Below are 18,097 nucleotides of genomic sequence, written 5' to 3' on the forward strand. Positions count from 1 at the left end.
TGCATTCTTCATTGTTTTCATCCTATTTTTTTCCATGGACATGACAGTAAGAGATCATCTTCCCTTAGAAATTTGATCTTTCTCAAATATTGATGGTGAAAGAAGTGAGCTTAATACAGTAAGTCATCTCTTTTTGACTACTCATATCATCCAAGGCAGTTTATCTTTTGTCCTACATTAGCACTGATAGGCTAAATATTGAATAGTCTGATGTATACTAAAATATGAAGATGTAACACATACAGTGAAAGGACATCAGGGCTATTATTCTTGTTTAAAATTAATAGTGCTTCCAGGTCTCTTTAATACCTACTCCCCTTCCTCTGCAGGTAAAAGGTAAACGTGCACCAGTACTAAAGGTACCTCCACCAAATGGGTCAAATAAGATGAGAGGAAAGCCCAAACAATTATCCTAACTCAGGACACACACACTTCTCATAAAGCAGTTACTCGGGGTTAATAAAATAAACATACCTGCTCCTCTTTGTCATCAATCTTAATGAGACTAGAACCCAGATCTTGGCATGACTTCTTACTCTCATTCCAAGTTTTCTCTTCTTTTTAAAAATAGTAACACTTTTCTCCATAGCAGGACAATTTTCCTTGACAGGAGGCACAGCCTTTTTCTTGAAAACAAAAACAACCACCCACACTCCATCCCCAAGACCATTTAGAGACATGTACACTTTACGTACTTCATTGCTTACTTCAGAATGAATTACCAGAAAATAGCATTCCCCTGTGTGCCAAAAGTCTGTATGTTGGACATAGCTCTTCTACCAAATTCTTCAGGGAAAAATACTGTTGAGCCAGACAGCCTCTGACAGACCCAAGGCCACTGTTAGGATTACATTGGGAAATCTTGACTTCTCAAGTATAAACAAACTGCACCAATATGGAGAAGTTCTTCCTGCAGGAAGAAATCTACCAAAGTGAATATATGGCAATTATATTAATCCTAAGAGTTCTATATTGGGCAAACTTATTCACAAGCAAGTAAAATTTACTTACACAAGGAAGTAAAATTACTCAAATCAATATGAAAATAGGGTCTTCTTTAGTGAAATCAAGTGTTCAATTAAATATAATATAGAAAATAGATTTGACGAGAAAAAGCAAAATTAAAAGTCCTGCCAAAGATCAATGTAAAGTTTTATTGAAATGGTGCAGAAGGGTTTAATTCTATGGAAAAAAAAATCTGTTTGCTATTAGCTTAAGTACTCAGTACATATTTGTACTAGATGGTAAAATGGAGTGATCTTTAACTCTAGAAAGAAGGTTTTTTTCTTTTTTCTCTTCTATATCTTGTGTTTTACATTTAAAGGAGCTCTGCAAAACTTTATATTATAAAGTTAATATCATGAATGGGTTTAATGGAAGATCATTTCATTATCATCATTTACTGAATTATTTTTATTGAATAGATGAGGTTTCACCATGTTGCCCAGGCTGGTCTCAAACTCCTAGGCTCAAGTGATCTACCTGCATTAACCTCTTCAAGTGCTGGGATTACAGGCATGAGCTACTGCACCTGGCATTTACTGAAATTCTAAAGAACAAAGTGAATGATGTTGATGAAGTGGAAGTACAGTCTGGGAAAAACATAAAATATTTTGAAGTGTCAGAACATAAAATGAATTTTTAAATAAAACCATTTATAAATTATATTTTTCAGTATATAAAACTAATTATTTATAAAACAAAAGATATAAACTGGAAATTTAAAGAATTTAGCTGGCTTTTACTCCATCTATCTTCAAACAATTATTTCAAGGTTGTGATTAATATTTGCATTTAAAGGGATTTATCTCTATGTTTAAGTTTATAACGGATTCATTGAAAGCACATGAGGAAAGAGCTTATACAGCTACTTCTAATGTGCAAAAGGAAAGTTAAGATTCCTTGAAAGAAATAGCAATTTCTTCCAAAAAGTCAAGAATAAAAAATGTAAAAGCACAGTCTATGGCTCTGTTAAAAAAAAAAATCATCAGAGATTTCCTATACAAAGAGTTTTTATTTACAATTCTGCCTCTATTCACCATTGTTCATTCAAATTCGATTCTACTTGTAAAAATAAACCAACATCAATTGCATAATCTCTTAACGTTCCCAATTATAACAAATGGAGCTATTGTTCCATCCAGCAATCCACTCCAATATCTATATTCTAGACCTGAAATTAAAAGACAAATGAAAGACATCTGGTTTCTAAAAACTGCTATTTCCTTATAATTAATCACTTATTTTCTCCTTTCCTTATTGCCCACTCAAGTCCACATAGTGCAGCACTTTATAATTTTGGCAAGACATCTAACAATCTTGCACCATAGTCTTTATGCAATGAATATTTGTCATCTAAAAACAGTCAGCTCTGGAACATTCTATCACTCACCATCTCATCTTCCCAAGAGCATCTGAAGGCCAGCTGGCAAAAAAATCACAAAACTGTACAGATGCAGATTAATGCAGCTCCAAATTGATGGTTTTTATAATCATTTAGCCCCTCAACAGTATACAACCTACTTATTGTATCACTCCTTTTTCTCAATTCAACAGATATTTCTATTATTTAATATTTTTCTAAATTATCTACTGGACCTCCTTGACTGTCCTTTTCAGAAAATGCCCTCATCTGCTACTTGACATAGAAATAGTGACCATCAGGCATAAATTCCCTCATCTTCTTGCTTGTCCTCCAACAAATACACTGGTACCCATCCATCTATCTCAGAAAAAAAATTTATCTTCCCACTGAAAAACTCCAAAATTTCCATCCCTAGTGTGGATTTCACCCCGTTATGTCCTAAAGAATCATCATGTCGGCCGGGCGCGGTGGCTCACGCCTGTAATCCCAGCACTTTGGGAGGCCGAGGCGGGCGGATCACGAGGTCAGGAGATCGAGACCATCCTGGCTAACACGGTGAAACCCCGTCTCTACTAAAAATACAAAAAATTAGCCGGGCGTGGTGGCGGGCGCCTGTGGTCCCAGCTACTCGGGAGGCTGAGGCAGGAGAATGGCGTGAACCCGGGAGGCGGAGCTTGCAGTGAGCCGAGATCGCGCCACTGCACTCCAGCCTGGGCGACAGAGCGAGACTCCGTCTCAAAAAAAAAAAAAAAAAAAAAAAAAAAAAATCATCATGTCTAGCTATTCCACTTCTATTATCATTTTTCCTCTAACATTTTCCCTCCAATGTTTCTCTTCTCTTGTGTATAATAATCTCAAGCCACTCCTGCTTCCCAGATTTCTATTATTTTTTTTCCTGCTCTTTAAAACAGAGTTGTCTTTTTTTAATTTTTAGACCTCGAGGTGCCCGATAGGATTATTCACAATATTTCATTCATAAGACACTTTTATCATTGCTCCAAGAACTTCTGTTTATTTATTTAGTTACTCACTTTGTTAGTTGTAACCCAAAACTATAGCTAGGACCATAACCATTACATTTATCTACTTGTATATTTCACTCCTTCCCGTCCTCCTACCTCATTCAAAAATGTAACTATCATACCGAATCCTATGTGATGAATTCCCTTGATTTATTTTATACATACTTTATTGCTTTGTTATTCCTTAAAATTATTTTTTGTTTTTAATGTTTTAACTTTATAAAATTGTATGACATTGTACAGAAAATTTGGTTTTTATTTTCACCTCATATTGTCATGCTCCTCTGGGAGAATCAAGGAGGTGAAGTAGATAATTTAGGTAAATATTATCCTACCCCTCCTCTGCTACTTCACATAAAACTAGTGACTATCAGGCATAAATCCCCTCACCTTCTTGCTTGTTTATACTAGGGCTGAAATCAACACTGGGGTGGGAGTTTCAGACTTGTTCAGTGGGAAGAGAAATTTTTTTCTGAGATAGATGGATGGGTCCCTGTGTATTTGTTGGAGGATTTGCAATCATTATCCCATTAATGGTTATTTGGGTAGTTTCGAGATGTTTCAAATTGTTAACAGCACTGCTGTAAATATTCCTGTAAATTTGCATTGTTGTACTTATGCAAATATTTCTCTTGGATATGTAGTTAGAATTCCTGAGCCATGTTCAGCTTTAGAAGATAAAATCAAACTGTTTCCCAAAGTGGTTGTATCAATTTATATTTCCTTTAATACCATATAAGAAGCATATAAGGCCGGGCACAGTGGCTCACGCCTGTAATCCCAGCAATTTGGGAGGCTGAGGCGGGTGGATCATTTGAGGTCAGGAGTTCAAGACCAGCCTGACCAACATGGTGAAACCCCATCTCTACTAAAAATACAAAAATTAGCTGGGCATGGTGGCGTATGCCTGTAGTCCCAACTACTTGGGAGGCTGAGACAGGAGAATCACTTGAACCTGGGAGGTGGAGGTTGCAGTAAGCTGAGATAGTCCCATGGCACTCCAGCCTGGGTGACAGAGTGAGACTCCATCTCAAAAAAGATAAATAAATAAAAGAAGAAGAAGAATCATGTAGCTCTACATACTTTGAATGCTTGGTAAATCTTTATTCTTAGCCATAATTTAAAAAATAATTTTGTTGTACTCAGTGTCTCTGTTTCCTAATTGGCCAATAGGTTTTAGCCATTGCAATCTACTTTCACCATAGCTTACTCTCCCAGATACTCTACTATATTGGGTTCCTTCCTACTTGTCTCATCAAAATATCATTTTTTTTTGCTATTTACTCATATTTTATTTCTAAATGTTGACTTATCCTAAAGATCATCATTCTGACCCCTTCTCTTCTAACATAATATAATACTCCCTGATGTTACAAAGCTTTTTTGTCATCTGGCTCTCCTTTCCTTACAATGTTTTCAAATACTTATTATATTAATTGATAATTCCACAATTTATATATCCAGTCTAGATATCTCTCTTGATCTCAGACATTTAATCCTTCCATATACATGCCAATGGTCTATGTCTGTTACTAAAAGCTCACTCTGGAGACACAGACCAATCCTTTCTGGTTGTCTCCAGTGATATACCACAAAGCACCTAAATCATCACCATTATCACAACAAACATAGTTTAATGTTCTTCTTGTGTTTTCTATAACATTTAATAGAATTATATCCATCAAGGTGTGAAGGCTGATATGAAATGAAATTACGGATTTCCTCCTCTCCCTCAACCACTGAATCCAATGCAGATTCCTGCAATTCTACGTTGTAAATATTTCTCATATAGGTTTCCTACCCATCATTGCTTTTTTTCATGATGCCAGTTTAGACAGTCATTGTCACTAACCTTGACTCCTAAAACAATTTCCTTTACATCCCCCCACCCACTTTCTGGGCTACTCAGATTGACCTCTCTAAAATCCATATCTGCTCATGTAACATGAGTCATATTGGTCCTTCACTTAAAATCATCTAATCGTTTTCTTTGCCTTTAGGGGAAATCTAAAAATTTTTAACATAGTGCAAAAGACCCTCATGAAGCTTCATACCTGTCCAAATCAATTTCTAGCCACATTTTTTATTACCCAAGAACTATTTGCAATTATAATACCTAAATCTGCCCTTTATTCATATTCCTCACTCCATCTACGTTAGTCTTGTTTACCTTCAGCCCCCTAATTCCTGCTTGTCCTCTACTTCACATCAATTATGATCTACAGGGAAGCTTTTATGACCTCAAGATGTTATATGACATTCATCTGATCCTTTCATGATATGATTACAGCACTAGCAGTATTTTATATTTCAATCTGCTTCACTTAAAAAAAAAACTTCTCCTTTCAACTGAGCTCATTGAAAGCTGATAATTAAAAAAAAATTTCTGTATCATCGGTGCCACATATAGTTCCTGACCTATAGAAGATACCCAAAGTTGTTTGTTGAATGAATGAACCAAATAATTAATAATAATCAGAATAAAGATATTGAAAGAAAGTGTAGAGTACAGTTTTGTAAAAACTGATGTGAAATATATCAAAACTGGTATATTTCAGTTTATTACCCAGGAATTGTTGGCAATTATAATACCCAAATCTGTCCTTTATTCATGTTCTTCACTCTATAACTCTAGTAACATTTTATTTGTATAGAAAGGACATCAAATTTGTTCTCTTTGTGATTTAAGCAGTATTTCAGTAAGATAAAAATGTAATAATCAAAGATTCTCCCAATTCACTGGTCATATGCAAACCCCATTTTACACACACAAAAAGTTAGTGTTATTTTATATATAATATACATATACACACACACATACTAACTTATACTAGTATACTACATGTATATATATGTGTGTGTATACATGGGTACACTATGTGTGTGTGTATATTATATACATACTACATACATACTAATTTATACTAGTATATATTAGCTTATTTTTAGTATAAAATAAGTGTTAGTCTACATATGTAAAATAGGTGTTAGTATATATATACACTAACATATTTTTAAATTTTATTAAAATAAATTATTTTAAAATTTTATTTTTAAAATTTCACTGATAAGTAAAGTGTAGTGTATCAGTGAAATTTTTGTGTAATCACAGCCATATGCTCTTTTGTGTGGCTAAATGATAAACAAAAACTAAATGATAACAACATAAAATCATTTTCATCAATATCATCAGTACCATTATGATTGCTAACATGTCTCTAGAACTTTATAGTTTACAAAGTTTCGTAGAGGTTCCACAGTTATAGTATCTCATTTTTCATCCTGTCTTATTGCTATCATATGAAATATGTGTAGCTGATACTCATGCATATATCATAAGCCTGCAAATGCCAGCCAGCAACTCCCAGGGTTACTGCAACAGTATGCCATAAAAAGTCTATACAAAATCAAAAGGCAGAATATATAGTGAGCATGACAAAGCCCTCAGAATTAGAGCAAAATGAATATTTATTGTAGAGTTTAAGATTAAAATCACTATGCTGATCACAAATCTCATAAAATATTACACATAAATACACCTCTCAATATGTAAAGAAGGAGATATGCAAACAGGGACAATTTGACTTCCTCTTTTCCTAATTGAATACCCTTTATTTCCTTCTCCTGCCTAATTGCCCTGGCCAGAACTTCCAACACTATGTTGAATAGGAGTGGTGAGAGAGGGCATCCCTGTCTTGTGCCAGTTTTCAAAGGGAATGCTTCCAGTTTTTGCCCATTCAGTATGATATCGGCTGTGGGTTTGTCATAGATAGCTCTTATTATTTTGAGATACGTCCCATCAATACCTAATTTATTGAGATTTTTTAGCATGAAGAGTTGCTGAATTTTGTCAAAGGCCTTTTCAGCATCTATTGAGATAATCATGTGGTTTTTGTCTTTGGTTCTGTTTATATGCTGGATTGCATTTATTGATTTGGGTATATTGAAGCAGCCTTGCATCCCAGGGATGAAGCCCACTTGATCATGGTGGATAAGCTTTTTGATGTGCTGCTGGATTTGGTTTGCCAGTATTTTATTGAGGATTTTTGCATCAATGTTCATCAAGGATATTGGTCTAAAATTCTCTTTTTTGGTTGTGTCTCTGCCCGGCTTTGGTATCAGGGTGATGCTGGCCTCATAAAATGAGTTAGGGAGGATTCCCTCTTTTTCTATTGATTGGAATAGTTTCAGAAGGAATGGTACCAGTTCCTCCTTGTACCTCTGGTAGAATTCGGCTGTGAATCCATCTGGTCCTGGACTCTTTTTGGTTGGTAAGCTATTGATTATTGCCACAATTTCAGAGCCTGTTATTGATCTATTCAGAGATTCAACTTCTTCCTGGTTTAGTCTTGGGAGGGTGTATGTGTCGAGGAATTTATCCATTTTTTCTAGATTTTCTAGTTTATTTGCGTAGAGGTGTTTGTAGTATTCTCTGATGGTAGTTTGTATTTCTCTGGGATTGGTGGTGATATCCCCTTTATCATTTTTTATTGTGTCTATTTGATTCTTCTCTCTTTTCTTCTTTATTAGTCTTGCTAGCAATCTATCAATTTTGTTGACCCTTTCAAAAAACCAGCTCCTGGATTCATTAATTTTTTGAAGGGTTTTTTGTGCCTCTATTTCCTTCAGTTCTGCTCTGATTTTAGTTATTTCTTGCCTTCTGCTAGCTTTTGAATGTGTTTGCTCTTGCTTTTCTAGTTCTTTTAATTGTGATGTTAGGTTGTCAATTTTGGATCTTTCCTGCTTTCTCTTGTGGGCATTTAGTGCTATAAATTTCCCTGTACACACTGCTTTGAATGTGTCCCAGAGATTCTGGTATGTTGTGTCTTTGTTCTTGTTGGTTTCAAAGAACATCTTTATTTCTGCCTTCATTTCGTTATGTACCCAGTAGTCATTCAGGAGCAGGTTGTTCAGGTTCCATGTAGTTGAGCGGTTTTGAGTGAGTTTCTTAATCCTGAGTTCTAGTTTGATTGCACTGTGGTCTGAGAGATAGTTTGTTATAATTTCTGTTCTTTTACATTTGCTGAGGAGAGCTTTACTTCCAACTATGTGGTCAATTTTGGAATAGGTGTGGTGTGGTGCTGAAAAAAATGTATATTCTGTTGATTTGGGGTGGAGAGTTCTGTAGATGTCTATTAGGTCCACTTGGTGCAGAGCTGAGTTCAATTCCTGGGTATGCTTGTTAACTTTCTGTCTTGTTGATCTGTCTAATGTTGACAGTGGGGTGTTAAAGTCTCCCATTATTATTGTGTGGGAGTCTAAGTCTCTTTGTAGGTCACTAAGGACTTGCTTTATGCATCTGGGTGCTCCTGTATTGGGTGCATATATATTTAGGATAGTTAGTTCTTCTTGTTGAATTGATCCCTTTACCATTAGGTAATGGCCTTCTTTGTTTCTTCTGATCTTTGTTGGTTTAAAGTCTGTTTTATCAGAGACGAGGATTGCAACCCCTGCCTTTTTTTGTTTTCCATTTGCTTGGTAGATCTTCCTCCATCCTTTTATGTTGAGCCTATGTGTGTCTCTGCACGTGAGATGGGTTTCCTGAATACAGCACACTGATGGGTCTTGACTCTTTATCCAATTTGCCAGTCTGTGTCTTTTAATTGGAGCATTTAGCCCATTTACATTTAAAGTTAATATTACTCAGCCCAAAATCTCCTTAAGCTGATAAGCAACTTCAGCAAAGTCTCAGGATACAAAATCAATGTACAAAAATCACAAGCATTCTTATACACCAATAACACACAAACAGAGAGCCAAATCATGAGTGAACTCCCATTCACAATTGCTTCAAAGAGAATAAAATACCTAGGAATCCAACTTACAAGGGACATGAAGGACCTCTTCAAGGAGAACTACAAACCACTGCTCAATGAAATAAAAGAGGACACAAAGAAATGGAAGAACATTCCATGCTCATGGGTAGGAAGAATCATATCGTAAAAATGGCCATACTGCCCAAGGTAATTTATAGATTCAATGCCATCCCCATCAAGCTACCAATGACTTTCTTCACAGAATTGGAAAAAACTACTTTAAAGTTCATATGGAACCAAAAAAGAGCCCACATCGCCAAGTCAATCCTAAGCCAAAAGAACAAAGCTGGAGGCATCACGCTACCTGACTTCAAACTATACTACAAGGCTACAGTAACCAAAACAGCATGGTACTGGTACCAAAACAGCGATACATATCAATGTAACAGAACAGAGCTCTCAGAAATAATGCTGCTTATCTACAACTATCTGATCTTTGACAAACCTGAGAAAATCAAGCAATGGGGAAAGGATTCCCTATTTAATAAATGGTGCTGGGAAAACTGGCTAGCCATATGTAGAAAGCTGAAACTGGATCCCTTCCTTACACCTTATACAAAAATCAAATCAAGATGGATTAAAGACTTAAACGTTAGACCTAAAACCATAAAAACCCTAGAAGAAAACCTAGGAATTACCATTCAGGACATAGGCATGGGCAAGGACTTCATGTCTAAAACACCAAAAGCAATGGCAACAAAAGCCAAAATTGACAAATGGGATCTAATTAAACTCAAGAGCTTCTGCACAGCAAAAGAAACTACCATCAGAGTGAACAGGCAACCTACAAAATGGGAGAAAATTTTTGCAATCTACTTATCTGACAAAGGGCTAATATCCAGAATCTACAATGAACTCAAACAAATTTACAGGAAAAAAACAACCCCATCAAAAAGTGGGCAAAGGACATGAACAGACACTTCTCAAAAGAAGACATTTATGCAGCCAAAAAACACATGAAAAAATGCTCACCATCACTGGCCATCAGAGAAATGCAAATCAAAACCACAGTGAGATACCATTTCACACCAGTTAGAATGGCAATCATTAAAAAGTCAGGAAACAACAGGTGCTGGAGAGGATGTGGAGAAATAGGAACACTTTTACACTGTTGGTGGGACTGTAAACTAGTTCAACCATTGTGGAAGTCAGTGTGGCAATGCCTCAGGGATCTAGATCTAGAAATACCATTTGACCCAGCCATCCCATTACTGGGTATATACCCAAAGGACTATAAATCATGCTGCTATAAAGACACATGCACACGTATGTTTATTGTGGCACTACTCACAATAGCAAAGACTTGGAACCAACCCAAATGTCCAACAATGATAGACTGGATTAAGAAAATGTGGCACATATACACCATGGAATACTATGCAGGCATAAAAAATGAAGAGTTCATGTCCTTTGTAGGGACATGGATGAAATTGGAAATCATCATTCTCAGTAAACTATCACAAGGACAAAAAACCAAACACCGCATGTTCTCACTCATAGGTGGGAATTGAACAATGAGAACACATGGACACAGGAAGGGGAACATCACACTCTGGGGACTGTTGTGGGGTGGGGGAAGGGGGAGGGATAGCATTAGGAGATATACCTAATGCTAAATGACGAGTTAATGTGTGCAGCACACCAGCATGGCACATGTATACATATGTAACTAACCTGCACATTGTGCACATGTACCCTAAAACTTAAAGTATAATAATAATAAAATAAAATTTAAAAAAAGGAGATATGCAATATCAAATATATATGAACATAATTATGATTTCATTTTTTTCTTACTTGACAATATATTTTCAGAAAACAAGAAAATAAACAAAAAACAGTTTACCTTTACTTTTGTGAGCTGAACGTCTTCCGTTCTTTCATTTTGAAAAGGGGAATTTTGTCTCTGTGTATGTCACTCTCTCCTCACTCATTTCTGAGAGCTGCAGTCAAAGAACACAGCAAGAATCCTTTCGAACAGCATAATTCTTCAGTTGAAATGGGAACATTCATCATGAAGGAATGGAGAGACCTCAATAAGTAATAAGCATGATAGTCAAGAAAAAGTGAATTAAAGTAACCATTTGTCAGGGAATATCAGAAAATATGATTTTGTAGACTTCTCTTTGTGATGTTTTAGAACAGAGATCCTACATAGCTAAATAATAGTTTGTGACAGTGTACAGACATGTTATATTAGACTTTTAGGCTGTCTTTTAGGTAATTTAATTGCTTGCCAAAAGTTAGAAATTAATGTTTTACACACAAATATCCAGATGTATATCTTCTCTTGAAAACTGCATGTGAACATTTAGTGCCTGTATTAGTCCCAAGTGATAACCATATTATGATACTGAATTGAGTCACCTTTAGCAAGGATACACGTTCTAATTCAACACAGTCTGCAATCTGCCAGATTATCTTATACCACACCCCATCACTTCCTGATCTTATCCATTTAACTGGATCTCATGAATCTTAGAGAATGGGAAAAATGAACAAATCCTGGGATTTAAGGAAAGGAAGTTTAAAGAAATAACATTAACAAAGCTGGGAATCACTTGTATTTCTAACTACTCTGCAGAGTGATGATTTTTTTTTCAATTTATAGATGAGGAAAACTGAGCCTCAAAGCGTATAATATTTGATAGTCCCCAAGGTCAAATAGCTAGTGATAGTCTTTAGTTCAAATCCATATATGTGTATATATGTACATATCTATATCCAAATATATCCTTCTTCACCTCCACTTAATACCTACATTTATATAAATAACACTTCTGCAAAACCATAAAATAATCTCTCTCCCTCAGAAACCATAAATAAATAAGAAAAAGAATCTGAATCAATGAAAATATTTCCTTTTCTAAGTTAACTAAGAGTGTAAGGAAAGAGATGAATATGTTCTCAATAGCAAGCCAAGAATGAGTATTTAAAGACTGTGATGACAAAGTCCACGCTGAAACCTGAAGTGTATAGTAAAAGCTAGCTATTTTAGGAAAGTGTGAGCAACCTAAAAGTCATAATCTTTTGATATTCAACCTCCCACAAAACAAAGTGAGCTCAAGATTTTCTGAAAGAACCTTAAACTTGAATCTAGGAAGCAGTTCTAATCCTCGGTATGCCACAAATTAATTGTATGGCCTTAAGAAAATAACTTCTCCAGTTTCCTCATGTAAGTAATGAGACATTAAACTAAACCATCTCAAGAATAACTTTTGAGTCTACAATTTTATGTTAATATTATACTAAAACAAAACCCAGAGGAGTAGAGTTGACTTTCAGTCTGTAAATCATATCATACTGCCAAAGGTGTTTGTATTTTTATTTTCAGATCCAACTTTCTCATCCTTTTAAGTATGCTGTATAATTAGTATATGTTCCATAACACATAGCCTGGTGTAGTGGTGTGAGCTTGTAGCACTGGCCGCTCAGGAGGCTGAGGCAGGAGAGGCACTCGAGCCTAGGCGTTTTAGGCTGCAGTGAGCCATGATTGTGCCAGTGCACTCCAGCCTTAGTGACAGAGTGAGATCCTGTCTCTAAAAAATATTTAAATAAATAAAAAATAACCATAATACATACTATGTCTGTAACTATATTCTGTGATTAGTTAAATAATGTATGCAGTTTTAAAAAGAGTATAAATTTGTCATCAAATCAGGACTTAGAACAAAGCATCATTCAATTAATGGAGCTGGGAGAATTAATTATCTAGAAAAAATTAGTCTTTCCTTATACCTAAATAGATTTGAGTTATTGTAGTTTCCATATTTACTGATTCTTCAACATCCATTGCATTCTCTTCCAGATTCATCTAATTCACCTTGATTTGATTAAGGAATTAGAATGGGGCCCAGTTCTTACCAATGAGACACAGAGGAAGTCTGCAGCAAACTTCTAGGAAATCATTTCTTTCTTTAAAGAAAAAAGACAAAAGAAAACATGATCCCCTTTCTGCTCTGGAGATTCTTTGCAGGCTGTGATGCCCGGAATTGTGACAACCATATCACAATTATGGGAAGAACTTAGGTTCCTGAAAATCTTACTGCAACATGTTTACAGCCAGCCCTACCCCTGGACTTCATGTTTATTATTTATATCAGTCCAAGTTCTTGAAATGATGCTGCTTTCATCTGAAATACACAAACAAATAAAATTATATTTATATACACATAAACATGTATATACATACATGTATATATATTTTTATAGAGTATTAGAATGCTACTCTTTCTCAAAATATGTTAAATATAAACTAAACTTGACTGTTAATTATGATGTGTCCTCATTTAATTATATGAAAAATTCTGATGTTTAAAAAATTAAAAATGAAGTTATATTGATATTATAATTATATTTCATATTTTAAAAATCCTACCTAGTTTTCAATCTATCTCAGGCACATTACCAGAAAATATTTTACCTTTACCACACCAATAAAGATAAAGACAAAGGCCTTCTTTAGAAATTGTCTATCATTCTCCAGTCAGCAATTTCTAGATATTTGAATAAATTACACTGTCACACCCAATGACTGCTGTTGATATTGATGAGGGAGAGAAAAGAATTAAGATGCTTAAACCTAAAATCTAAAGTGGAATAATATTATGATTCTCTTTCAAAATCTGCCTGAGATTTTTAACCTTTTCCCTGAGAACAGAAGGAGGAGGAGAAGAAAAATGGCTCTTTTGTTACTAAGAGTGCCATCATAGGCGGCAGTGAAATTTGAAAATATGGTCATGGTTTTCTCTCCAGATAAGTGGGATCATCTGAGCCCTTAACAGAGAAACTCCAAAAGGATTTGATGCTGGATAAATGTGATATTTGTGTCTTTGGGAAACTGGACTTATAAGCCACAAGTGATGTCCCCTTTAAAGCAAGGGAATGAGCCCTGGATGATGGTGAGAGATGATAGGTGCTCCCTGCCCAGGTACATGAAAAGCAAGAATCAGGTGGAAGACCTCAGTTCATGCCCCAACTCACCAGAGTAACCTGCACCCCTATGGTGGCAGGAGAGGAACTTTTCCATGGGTTTCTGTCCATGAGTTTCCAAAGCAATCTAATTTTTACCCCACTTTTATCACTCTCCTTGTACCGTTTTTGTTATACTTCCAGTCTTAAGACAGTAAATGGTGTTCTGGTATAACTTTTGAGTTTAAATTACCACATGAGGAATATTCAATAGCTAAATTGATCAAATCATTTGTCAAATAATTTGTCAGTGATTAGATTTAGTAGGTTAGCTCAGAAAGGTGTCATGAAAAGTCTTCTCAAGAAAGAGTTTTGGAGAGAGATTTCTTGCCTCTTTAGATTTTTAGATTAAAGAATAACAAATTAGAAAAACAAATTTAACATTTAGTTGAAAAGAGATGACATGTCCATCTTTAACAGAAGTTAGAAATTGCCAGAAAGTAATATTATCCAGGGATTTCAGAGAAACTTTTTTCCCCAGTTTACATGCTGATAATAGGGAAGGCAGCTCATAAAACAGGCTCTGGAAAGTCAAGGGACAAAAAGTTGGGATGCATGATGATGAATTTTTGTTTGGAATACTGTTAGATCTGAAGAGTAGCATTAAATATCAATGCATTTAGGCTGTAGGCATTTCATAAAGTGGGCCTGGAATCCAATAGAAATTCAAAGGTTTTATAAGAATTGTTCACAAGAATTCCAAATAACCTTGGGCCTTTTTATTCCTTAAATACTTAATAACTTGGCCCTAACTCCTCTCCCACAGCCAAGCCAGTTCTTCTTTCCCCCTTGTCCTTTCATTCTTCATTTACCTCTGTACATTTTTTTAATCAAGTTGTAGTCACTTTTATGTTTACTGCAAGATTTTTTCCTACACTTTTCACTGCTGCCTTGTGGTTTTAGAACACAAATCTGTTTGCATTCTCTTTTGTTTTGTGAAATGTATTGTGTGTGTGTATATATATACACACAAAAAATAAAAACATGTATATATATATATTTGAATAAAACAACTCATACTGTTAAAATAAAAAATAAAATAAAATGTTAATGGATAGCAAACATTACAGAAGATACAAAGATATCAAACCTTTCCAATAGAAGGAAATTTCAAAGTCAATAATGGATAGTATCATGTTAAATGGCAACCAAAAAAAGATATTTAACAAAAACAATCAGCAATTATTTATAGAATACCATTGAATTTTTCCAATTTTACAATTATGATATGCATATCTGAAATTTTTAAAAAAATTGTAGATCCCTCGTAATTCTATAACACAAGAATAATGACATTTAATATTTCAAAACATTTCTTCCTATGTTTATTATTACACTACTTAGTGGGTATCTTGTTTTACACACATGCATTATATGGCATTTTAATTAGTGTTATAAATATGTACTCAAACTGTTTGATGTTCTTTGAAAATAAAAATGAAAAAAGGAAATATACCACAGGAGAAAATTAGGTGAAATGAATGAACAGGAAACTTACAGAAGAAGAAATAAAGAAGACAAATGACAATCACGCACAAAATTGTACCTTCTCACTAATAGAAAGAACCATAAATTATTCAAATTACAAAATATTTCCTAATTATCACATTTCACAAATTTTATAATAATTAATAACAGTAATAATTGACATGATGTACATATTTCACTTTAATTTTACATCACTGGTGGTAGTGTAATTTGTACCAATGATTCTGGAAAGCAATACGGTAATATGTGTCAACAGACTTAAGGATGTTAATATTCTTTCAACTGTAACTCCTTTGAAAGTTTTTTTGGTTTTTCATATATATATATATATACACACAAACATATATACACACACACGTATATATACACACACATATACACACGTATATATACACACACATATATACACACGTATATATACACACACGTATATACACACGTATATATACACACGTCTATATACACACATACACACACACGTCTATATACACACATATACACACACATCTATATACACATATACACACACACGTCTATATACACATATACACACACACGTCTATATACACATATATACACACACACGTCTATATACACATATATACACACACGTCTATATACACATATACACACACGTCTATATACACATACACACACACGTCTATATACACATACACACACACGTATATATACACATATACACACACACGTATATATACACATCTACACACACACATATATACACATATACACACACGTATATATACACATACACACGTATATATACACATATACACACATATATATACACATATACACACACGTATATATACACATATACACACGTATATATACATATATACAATGTATACACATATATACATACACATGTATACACATACATACACATATATACATATATACATATACACATAAATATATACATATATACACACATATTCACACATAAACATATATACACATATATAGACACATATACACACATATATACACATATACACACATATACACACATATATACATATATATACACACACATATATACACACACACATATATACACACACACACACACACACACACACACACATATATATATATATATATATATATATATATAAAAGAGAGACAGGATCTTGGTCTATTGCCCAGGCTGTAGTGCAGTGGTGCAATCACAGCTCATTGCAATCTGGACCTCCTAGGCTCAAGCAATTCTCCCAGCCTTCTAAGTAGCTAGGACTACAGGCATGTACCTCCAAGCCCAGCTAATTTTTAAAAATTTTTTGTACAGATGCGGGTCTCACTTTGTTGCCCAGGCTGGTTTTGAATTCCCGGCCTCAAGCAATCCTCCGTCCTTGGCCTTCCAAAGCACCAAGAGATTACAACAAGCATGAACCACTGTGCCTAGCATAAAAGGTGTTTTGTTGTTGTTGTTGTTTGAGACAGAGTCTGACTCTGTCGCCAGGCTGGAGTGTAGTGGCGCAATCTCGGCTCACTGCAACCTCTCCTTCCTGGGTTCGAGCGATTATCCTGCGTCAGCCTCCTGAGTGGCTGGGACTACAGGCGCACCCAACTAATTTTTGTATTTTTAGTAGAGACAGGGTTTCACCATGTTGGCCAGGATGGTCTCGATCTCTTGACCTCATGATCCGCCCTCCTCAACCTTCCAAAGTGTTGGGATTACAGGCATAAGCCACTGTGCCTGACCAAAAGTTTTTTATACTAAAGCAATAAGCAGAGTTGAAACAAAATTCATATGCTAAAGAGATTATGGCTTTATTTTCTAAATATCCTAATTTCAGCAATAAGAAATATTTTCATAAATTAAGTTTTTTCCATAGAATAAAATACCATGCTTCTTATAAGATTCATATTTAAAATCTTATTTATAATGGGAAAGTACTCTTGTTTAAAGTGAAATACCTAGAATATAAAACTATGTGATACCAGTTTGGTAAGGCATGGATACCATCTCTTTTAAATAGAAAATAAATTCACAGGAGAAAATAAAAAGAAGCATAAAAATTAGTTAGCATAAAGTTGGTCATTTAAGAATCATATAATTATTGGAGAATTTTGTATTTCTTCTTATATCTTATTTCTACAGCTTTTGCTTAAATAGATACATAGATAATTTGTTTTATCTTATTTAACATGGGTCTTCTCAAATAGATTCATTCATGTAGGGCTTATTTGCCCTTCAGTTCTCCTCCATCACTTAGCATACTACAGGGCTCACTGTCAGTGTTCAGTAAAGCTTGTGGATTGAATGACAGTCCTCTTCTAAATGTTATCCTGTGGATGTATGTCAACTTCTAATCTATGAAAAAAATATATTTAAGTAAATGAATAAAATTTATTTCATAACTGAATCACACACAAAAAATAGATAATTTAAAAATATTTAGGAGCAT

The 18,097-nt window shown here is 34.6% G+C and overlaps 1 protein-coding gene across 50 annotated transcripts in view; it reads right to left on the reverse strand.

Annotated features, from left to right (window-relative positions):
- The window catches only part of KLRC1 (killer cell lectin like receptor C1), a 107,572-nt gene that overhangs the window by 65,328 nt on the left and 24,147 nt on the right, over positions 1-18,097 (reverse strand). For 18 of the 50 annotated variants that reach the window (XM_063784723.1, XM_063784680.1, XM_063784678.1 and 15 more), the window contains 2 exons: positions 13,068-13,336; positions 11,050-11,191 (listed from right to left, as the gene is read on the reverse strand). The exons of 1 other annotated variant lie outside the window; for it this stretch is intronic. The gene's annotated coding sequence lies outside the window, so the exon portion shown is untranslated. Of the gene's footprint in view, positions 1-11,049; positions 11,236-11,570; positions 11,709-13,067; positions 13,337-18,097 lie in introns of all 50 variants that reach the window. 31 more of the 50 variants (XM_063784704.1, XM_063784688.1, XM_063784692.1 and 28 more) reach the window with 8 other exon arrangements.

This window comes from Pan troglodytes, chromosome 10 (assembly GCF_028858775.2).
Source record: "Pan troglodytes isolate AG18354 chromosome 10, NHGRI_mPanTro3-v2.0_pri, whole genome shotgun sequence".
Taxonomy (NCBI): domain Eukaryota; kingdom Metazoa; phylum Chordata; class Mammalia; order Primates; family Hominidae; genus Pan; species Pan troglodytes.